Below are 9,600 nucleotides of genomic sequence, written 5' to 3'. Positions count from 1 at the left end.
GGCCAATAAGTCACATCACAGCAAACACGTAAAATCCTGAGGTTGGGAAGGGCTTCATTTTACTTGGACCCACAATCAACACTCATGGTGGTAGCAAACAATGCATCACCTGGGGGCAACTCTGCTGCAAGAGATCTCTGCAAAGTCTCACAGGGCAAAGCTGTCACTGAGGACTGAAGTGCACCTGACCCATCCCAGGATGTTTTCAGTTCCTTCCTAGGATGCAGAAAGAAGGCCGAAGAAGGAGGGATTCCTCTGAATTGGGTGTTGGTGGCCGATAGGAACTCTACCTAGGAACTCTATCGTGGACTGCAGAGGAATGAGCAGATCGTTGTTGGAGGAAATACAGCCAGCATGGTTCTCTGAATAGAGGAGGGAAAGAGAAGGGCATCGTGTCAGGGAAAGCAGATGGTCAGCAAAGTGGAGGGCAACACTCAGTGAGGTGGACTGACCCAGTGGCTATAACAATGGCCTCCAGAGTAGGAAGGACTATGCAGTATTTCTTCCTGCTACACACAGGGTCGCCGTCAATCAAAATGGACTTGGTGGCACCTAACAACAAGAGGAGCTGTTGGAAAGTTGGACACTCATAACTAGGGCAACCTGTGTCACACTCGCACTTCCACTGAGTCAATGCTGACTCATAGTGACTTCCCTGTGGGTTTCCAAGACTGGAACTGTTCAAAGGAGTAAAAAGCCCAGTCTTTCTCCTGAGGAGCTGCTGGTGGTTTCGAACTGCCAACCATGCAGATTGCAGCCCAACATGTAACCACTACACCACCAGGCCACCCACAGCGCAACCTCTGTAGTTACTTATTTTAGCTCAGTTGAAAAACATCATTTTAGAAGTCATTTTAGCAGGAATACAGAACATACTACCAAGTATTTGGAGGAATTATAGTGGCTCTAAGTGCAGTAAATGTCGTAACTTACATGACATTTTTAATCCCTCAGATCTTTAATTCCTTGTAGCCTTTCATCAGATTTTTCCATGAATGAAAACAGGGATACCAGCCGCTATTACTTAGCTCAGTAAAGACAATTCACTATCTTAATCCTCTCAGCCATACTGTGTCTGTTCTATGCTAGGCATAGATGGATGGGTTGTTCTTCAAAGTTTCTACACCAAGGTACCATGATCGAGTTTGGCTATCCTCTGAGATAACGAATATCAAGTGCTTTATACACTGTAAAGCATCTTTCCTTTGCTGGAGAACCTACTGTGGATGTGAGCATCAGAGGCAGTACAATAGGATGATAGCCTACCCACAGCCTGCCAAGACTTGCCACTGCTAGTTGTTTTGCCATTACCCTTGCTATGAAGCAAAAGTTCACAGCGGCTTTAATTTGCATTTCCTTGATGATAAGGCCGTTTTTTCATATGCCATCCCTATACATTTTATTATGCAAAATGTCGGTCCAAATCTTCTCCCTATTAAAATCTGGGCAGTCTTCTTCACAGGACGGTATCAGGAGAGCTCTGCATGGGCTCAGATCAGGCGCACTCTCTCAGATGTGGATGTGCTTGGAGTATTTGTGACTGGCCTGTCCTTCAACTTCTTCTGTAGAGCAAAAGTTCCCATTTTGATAAAGTTTTAGCTTCTTGTCGCTTATGGTTCCTGCTTTTTGGCGCCCTAGATAAAAATCTTTGCATTTCTGTCTGGCTGTTGCTGTGAGACGCCGTTGTGTGTGCAGCGTGGAACCGGTCCACAGGCTTTTCCGGGATTCTCGGAAGCAGGCCACCAGGCTTTCTGCTAGTGGTGGAGCAAGGAGCTACGGATGCCCCAGAAATTGCACTGAGACTTTATTAGGCTACGCGGTATTGGCTGAACTTGCCCTTAGAAACCCCCTATGGCACCAGGGCTCCTTGTTTGGATCTAGTGTATACAAAGTAATTTTTGTAGCTTGAGCTTTTATCCTACAGCACTACTAACTTCACTTACTAAGTTGTGGTGATGTTTTCTAGATTCTTTAGGTTTGTATAAAAAACGTATAAATGAAAGTCAAGTACAAAGAGAAAGTACTACATCTTCCTTTCTGATCTTTGTGTCTTTTATCTATTTTTCTTCCTTTTTTAAATTAAACCAGCTCAGGTCTCCAGTTCAATGCACAGAAATGGTGAGAGTTGGTATTCTTTCTTGGTCACCAATCTTAGGGGAATACATTCAATATTCCTCTGTTAGGTACGATATTAACATAGGTTTTCCACAGATGGCCATTACTGGTGTGACAAAATTCCCTTCTATTCACACTCTCCAGAAAACCAGGTTTTTATACGAAAAGGTATGAATTTGCTTTATCTACATTTTTTTAGAGAATGAATGTATAATTTTTCTCCTTTTTCTTTGTTCTCTCCTCCCCACCCTTATTTGTCAAATGAATTGGGGATTTATTAATTTTAAATAGTCAGAACTTAAAAAAGAAACAAAAAATCTTTTTTTGTGGAGAGTTGGGTGAAGGTTTATGGAGTAAACCAACTTTTAAAAAATTTAACAATCCATATACATCTTGTTTGATGTTACTGATGGCCATCTCCACAAACATTTTGTATACTGGCTTCTCTGTCACCCAGGTTCACTTGTGTCTGCCTCTTAATTAGCAATTTCCTTTCCTTGACATGCCACTCCTGGCAACCATCAAACAATGCTTATTTAGTGTGAAAACCTTTCTTTTCATAATAGTGGTCTCACATGCTATTTGTCCTTTTGTGATCGACTAATTTCGCTCGGCATAATGTCTTCTGGGTTTATTAATGTGGTGAGTGTTTCACAGGTCCATCATGATTCTGAAGGCCGCATATTAGTATTCCCTGGTGAGTGTGCCCCACAGTTTCTTCATCCGTTTGCCACTGAAGGACACTTGGTGGTTTACATCTTTTTGCCACTAGGAGTCGCGCTGCATGGAGCACGGGCCTGCAGCTATCACCACTGCTCTGATTGCTCGAGGATGTGTATCTCTAGTCATGGGATTGCTGGGTCCTATGGTATTTCTCTTTCTAACTTCTTGCAGAAGCATCAGGCTGTTTTCCACCAGCAGTGAACGAGAGTCGCGGTCTCTCTACATCCTTGGCAGTCTTCGTTGTTTTTGGTGATTCTGAGCCGGGGTGTCATGGTGCCTCACCGCTGCGCTGCTTTGCATCCCTGATGGTCACGTTCACCAGCACGTCTTCATATGTCTGTGGGCTGCCTGAAGTTCTTCTCTTGGTGAAGCGTCTGCTGTGTCCTCTGCTCATCTTTCGAATCGATTGTTTGCCTTTTTGTTGTCAAGTTTTCTACATTTTAGAGATGAGTCCCTTGTCCAACAGGGCATTGCCCCAAATTACCCACCCCCACCCACCCGCCACCAACAATGTGGGTTTTTCTTTTTACAGTTCTGGTGAAATCTTTTGATATGCGTGGTGTCTAATTTTTAGGAGTTCTCAGTCACCTAGTTTGTCTTCCACTAGTTATATGTTTTTAGTTGTACCTGACAGTACAGGTGTGCCATGTAGTAAGGACCCGAACTACATTTTGGACCATTAGTTAAGGCAAGTGTCTGGCTTGCCTGTGAGCACCCACGATCGCAGAGGTGTGGTTAAACAAGGCTGGTCCGACAGGCAGCTGTGCACTCATCCACGGGGCCCGAGCAGCAATCCTTTTTAACTCTCCCGCCTGCACCAGCCAGCGATCCTGGTCTACCACTTTCCTGTAGGTAGAACCCCTGTCAGGGTTGGTAAGAGGGTTATGCTGATCTCAGTAAGTGAGCTGCAGAAGAATTTCCTTCTCCTGTGTTTCCTGGGACAGTCTGAGTGAGATCTGTGTTATTTCAACTTTGAATGTGTGACAGAATTGATCAGAGAAGCCATCCGGGCCGAGAGTGTTGTAGGTATTTACTCAGGAGAAATGAAAACAAATGTCCGCACAAAGATTTGTACATGATCATTTAAGTACAAATGCAGCTTAATTTATGACAGACCCGAACTGGAAACAACCCAAATGTCCATTAGCATGTGAATGAGTAAATGAAATCACAATCTAATTCACACATTGAATTGTTACCCGGCAATGAAAAGGACAAGCTAACGGTCAAAGCCACAGTACCAACAACTCTCATAAGTAATGATGATTGAATGAATAAAAAAAAATCTCAAAAAAAAAAAAATCTCATGCTGTATAAATTCCTTTATGTTAATTCTAAAAGCACAAATCAATTTGTAGTGACAGACTATCAGTCAACCCTAACTTTAAAAACTTAGGAGGAAAAAAACGTCATTTATAATTATGCAGGTATTTAGTATTTTTGTTGCTCTCCATTCCTGAAATCTAACATTGCTTCTTGTATCATTTTACTTCAGGCTGAAGAACTCATCATTTCTTAAAAACAGTTCTGTTGGAAATTCTTACTTTTCCTCCATCTGAGATTGTAATTTTGTTTTCATCGCTTAGGAATACTTTTGCAAGGATAAGGGGGATTCTGGGCTGACGGTTTTTCCCTTTTGTCTTTATTTCAAGTGCATTTTCCTTCACTGCATGGAATAGTGTTACCATGGAGGTTTTAGAAACCTTCCGTTAATTCCAATATCCCTGTCATCTTTGAGTTGGGATTTGCGCATTGTCTTCTCCCGAGATTAGGTCATGATCTTCTGGTTTGTCTTTGCTGGGACATTTTGGATTCTAGCCTGTATGTTGTGAGTTCTCTGCTGTGTAGATTCTGGTCTCTGTTACCATCTTCTGGGGACCCTGACTGCTGTGCCTTGTGCAGCTACTCATCTAGTTCAGTTCAAACCAACTATGCAGCTCTCCGAGGCTTCAAAGGTGGGACGACAGCTCTCCCATGCGAGGGCAGCTCAATCGGAGCCTCACTTACGTAGTTTGCACCCAGCATTAGAAGGGGACCCCTGCTCTGGCTCTCTCCTCTCTGGAATTCTCCACTTCTTCCCAGGCCCCGAGGGACTCCTTTCACAGTACTCTACTCAGAAATAGGAAGTTCCTTGGTGGCCTGCAACACCGAACTGCTTTGTGATGGGGTCCACCCCAGAGCAAACCCAGGCAGAGACGGAAAGTTTACCTTTGCATAGTCACTACCCCATTGTTTTGCTCACTGTCGTCACCTTCCGCCTTTGGCCTACTTGCATTCTTTAGGTAACATTTAAATTTTGTTCAGAGTGCTCCCATAGCAGAACCAAATAACCAAACTCACTGCCACCGAGTCCATTCCGACTTCTAACGACCTACAGGGCAGCACAGAACGGTCTCAGAACCTGTGGGGTTCTGAGAATATAACTCTTTATGGGAGCAGCATGCCTCCTCCTTCTCCGTCCAGTGGTGGGTGCTTTCGAACTGCTGATGTGTTTAGCAGCCCGACACATGACCCACTAGGACACCAGGGCTCTCCACAGCAGAACGGGAACTTCCAAACTCTTTCTCACAGTTCATTTTCCCTAGAACTCACCACCTCTTCACCCATCATGTCCACGTTTCCCCACAGATTTGAAACCATTTAATTATCTTAAAGTCTCTGTATGTGGGCTGTTTGTGGACCGTTTCCACGGACTGAGTTTTCTCCACAAACGGCCTGGTCAGCTACAGCTTCCGTATCTCTAGCCCTTCCCCGTTGGACAGTGCACATCCCAGATGATCCTTTGTAGGCACTTCCTTCCCAGGAAATTCCATGTCAGTTAAATCAGTGTGGAGCCCTGCTTTCAAGAGTCAATGCTTTTCTGGTTTGGGTCTGCTGTTTGGTTGCTCTTCAGTGCCTTCAAACAGCTGTCGTTTTATATTTTACCCAGATGTTATCATTGTTATGACCAGGTGGTTTAAGTATGATACAAGCTATTCCACCGCTCCTAGGAATCACATAGTCTTTCTGGACGGAAGAAAACATCCTTCCTACAATCCAACTCCCTTGCAATTTTGCAAACACTGTTTGAACTTATTTTCTCCCCAAATCCCCCTGCTCTCACGCCCACACAAGTGAAAACAAAGACACAGAGGAAAACAGCAGCTTGGCCAAAGCCCCACAATGCAGCTGCTTCCCCAGCTGGAAATACGCTCTGTCTCCTCTATTGTTGATGTCTCTTTACCAATAGATGCATTCAGATATCGTATCGTGTGGCATTACATGCCTACGAGGTGCCCTGGGTCTTGTCCTCAAAGAGCTTACAATCTAATGAGCGCAGTGCATGTTAGTACAAACATCCGCAATAGGAGGCAGAATGTTCCAAGTGCTGTCCGAGAGACACCCAGAGAGAGACTGCCATGGGGACCGGAGAAGGTGTTCACTCCAGCTGGCAAGATTAACAAAGGCTTTGCCAAGGAGGTGGGGGTAGAAGGAGTAGACCCTAACTGCTGATTCGAGCAGAGACATTTATAGATTTGTCCTCTGTTGCTTTCGCAGTATGATGGGAGGGAAGGAGTTAGTGCCGATGTCAGGGGCCATCGAGTTCGTCCCGACCCACAGTGACCCTCTATGCACAACAGGAGGAAACAATGCCTGGTCCCATGCCAGCCTCACCATTGTTGCAGCCACCGTGCGAATCCATCTCATGGAGGGCCTTCCTCTTTCTTGCTGCCCCTCCCCCCCACCAAGCCTGCTGCCCTTGGTGCGGGCGGTCATGATTGTAAACAGCCCAGAGAGCCTTCGACTCCAAGCGTTCTCTGCAGACAGGATGCACTGACCTCATCCAGGAGTTTATCAGAAAAGCACGATCTCAGGTCTCGCCCCAGGCTTACTCATTCAGATTTTGTATGTCAACCAGACTCTCAAGGTATCATCTGCATATTGAAACTGGGAGGCATTAATATTAAGCACCTCATCTTTCACTAGCGTGAGGATGCTCTACTCCTTAGAAGTGAGATGCTGCTGGAGATGAACAAGCCAGTCAGGGTACAGTGTAGCACCGATGAAACACACAACTTTCCTCTAGTTTTTTAAGCTTTCTTCCCCACCCCACCCCCACTATCATGACCCCAATTCTACCTTACAAATCTGGCTAGACCAGAGCATGTACACGGGTACAGGTAAGAGCTGGAAACACAGGGAATTCAGGACAGGTAAACCCTCAGGTCCAATATATTAAGAGTAGGGATACCAAGAGGGGAAGGGGAAGGTGGGGGAGAAAGGGCAAACCGATCACAAGGATCTACCTATAACCCCCTCCCTGGGGGACGGACAAAAGAAAAGTGGGTGAAGGGAGACATCAGACAGTGTACGACATGAAAAAATAATAGTAATTTATAAATTATCAAGGGTTCATGAGGGAAGGAGGGTAGGAGAGGGAGGGGAAAAATGAGGAACTGATACCAAGGGCTCAAGTAGAAAGATGTTTTGAGAATGATGAAGGCAATAAATGTACAAATGTACTTGACACAATGGATGTATGATAAGAGTTGTACAAGCCCCCAATAAAATGATTAAAAAAAAAAGTGAGATGCTGAAACTTGGTCTTAGGTGCTCTGGCCCTGTCATCAAGCAGCTCAGTCCCGGTGTGTGTGAGTGAGAGAGCAAGTGAGTGAGTGAGCGAATGAGTGTGAGTGTGTGTGTGTGTGTGGGGGGGTGACTTCCCCCTCCCCTCCACCCTTGCCCGCTGCCCAGCAGTGGCCACTCCCTGGGCCGTAGGAAATGAGCGATAATGCACTGGAGCGAAAACACAGGGATCACATCAAAGACAGTTTTCACAGTTTGTGGGATTCGGTCTCATCACTCCAAGGAGAGAAGGCATCCCGGGCCCAGATCCTAGACAAGGCCACAGTCTATCCAGTATATGCGAAGGAGAAGCCACACACCAGCAAGAGATTGACGACCTCAAGCAGCAGAATGCTCCCCTGGAGCAGCAAGTCCATGACCTGGAGAAAGCGCCCAACTGCAGACCAGCTCCCCTCCTCAAACAGCCTCTATACCAACGCCAAGGGCAGCACCAGCTCTGCCTTCGATGGGGCTCGGACTCCAGCTCGGGGTTGGGGCCCGAGGAGCCTCAAAGCAGGAAGACACTGATGGAGGCCACCTAAGCGCAGCAGGGCAGGCCAGCAACAAAAACTGGCTCCTCCGGCATCTCATCCTCTCAGTTCATCGTTAGACCCCTCTAAGAGACTCTTTATTTTCCTTGCTTTTTACATAGAAGCTCTTATTCTCCTCCATTTCCACTACCCCCCCACCCAATGTTTTCCCTTCAGGGATTCCCTGTTCCCACCAGGAATTTTTAAACCCAAACACCCCAACTTGGCAGCTTTTTCTGTGGAGGACAGACAGCAGGCCAGACCTCTTGAGTATATGGTGTCCTCACTGCCCCACCAGCTCCTCCAACACTGCGGGCACTGGCGCCTGGAGGACTCCTACCCTCCCAGGCCTCGCCTCCTGTCTGCCGTCACCTCTATCTGACAGACTTTGTGAATCTGTGAACTGCTCCACTTTACGAAGATGATCAGTTTGGAATAATCAGAATTATCCTTCTCCCTGCTCCTTTTTAGGGACTGCCCCCTCCCCCCACCAAAAAAAAAGGTTATTTATCATTCTTACTGAAAGACCAGATCCTTGGAGAAGCTGCGGTTTACAGGGAACCTGGGGACAGGTTTGCAGCTGAGTCTTTGACATGTTGAACCCCTGCCTCTTTGGCTGGTGAGAGAATCTGGAGGAGGAGGAGGAGGCTGGGGCAAGGGCAGAGGTTTTGTATTGAGGGCCAGTGATGATGTTTTGATATTTATTTCCTGCTACTGAAATTTGAATCTGAATGAATTTTCCCTATTTCTGATGATGTTGGCATTATAAAGCAACAGATTCATAAAGTAAGGATCAAATCTTCCTTTCCTTCAGTGTGCATTTCTAAGAAATAGAGCCAACTGGTTCTGTATGTAAATACCAAGAGCAATTTACCTGGCACTAAACTCGAGCACCCTGGCGCGGCCCCTCCCTCCCTCTCTGGAGCCCATCTCCATTCCGCGGCCCAGCCCTGGCTCTGGCTGGGGTCACCAGGTCCCTGGAAAGGCTTTGTGTTCCGGCCTCATTTCTTTGCCCCTCCTCCGTTCCCAGCATTCGCTGATTTCTAGTGTATATTCTGTAGTCTCGGTCTGTGTTTGATTCCATTCCGTGGAAATAAAAAGTATGTTGTACATACCGCAGAAGAATTGTCTTGCAAGTTAAGGCTTTCCCCTTTACTATAAGACTATAAAGAAAAACTTATTTTATCCTTAAAACAAAAACAAACAAACAAGAAGCTCAGTCCCTGAAAAAGGGTACTATGCATGGTAAGGGAGACAGGAAGGTCCTCAAGGACTACGACCGCTAACAACGATGGTGAGGGTGGCGGCCCTGGGCGTGTTTCGTTCTGCCGTGCCAAGGGTTGCTATGCTTTAGAACATTTTGTAATGATGGAAGTGTTTTCCTAATTGCATTATCCCATGTGGTCACCACTAGCCAGTGTGGCTACTGAGCACTTGGAAAGCGGCTCACCATACCAAACTCACTGCCACTGAGTCAATCCCGATTCATAGCGAACCCAGGACAGGGTAGAACTGCCCTGGGGGTTCTGAGACTGTGACTGTTTAGGGGAATAGAAAGCCCCATTTTTCTCCTGAAGAGCGGCTGGTGGCTTTGAACTGTTGACCTGGCTGGCGGTCAAGCAGCCCA

General features: G+C 46.2%; 1 protein-coding gene across 1 annotated transcript in view; it reads right to left on the bottom strand.

Moving 5' to 3' along the window:
* GAB2 (GRB2 associated binding protein 2) overlaps positions 1-9,600 on the bottom strand; it is a 63,485-nt gene that overhangs the window by 19,013 nt on the left and 34,872 nt on the right. The gene's annotated exons all lie outside the window — the stretch shown is intronic.

This window comes from Echinops telfairi, unplaced genomic scaffold (genome assembly GCF_000313985.2).
Source record: "Echinops telfairi isolate 266 unplaced genomic scaffold, ASM31398v2 ScPeMD7_1713;HRSCAF=2227, whole genome shotgun sequence".
Lineage (NCBI taxonomy): Eukaryota > Metazoa > Chordata > Mammalia > Afrosoricida > Tenrecidae > Echinops > Echinops telfairi.
This window is presented reverse-complemented; position numbering and strand designations above follow the sequence as displayed.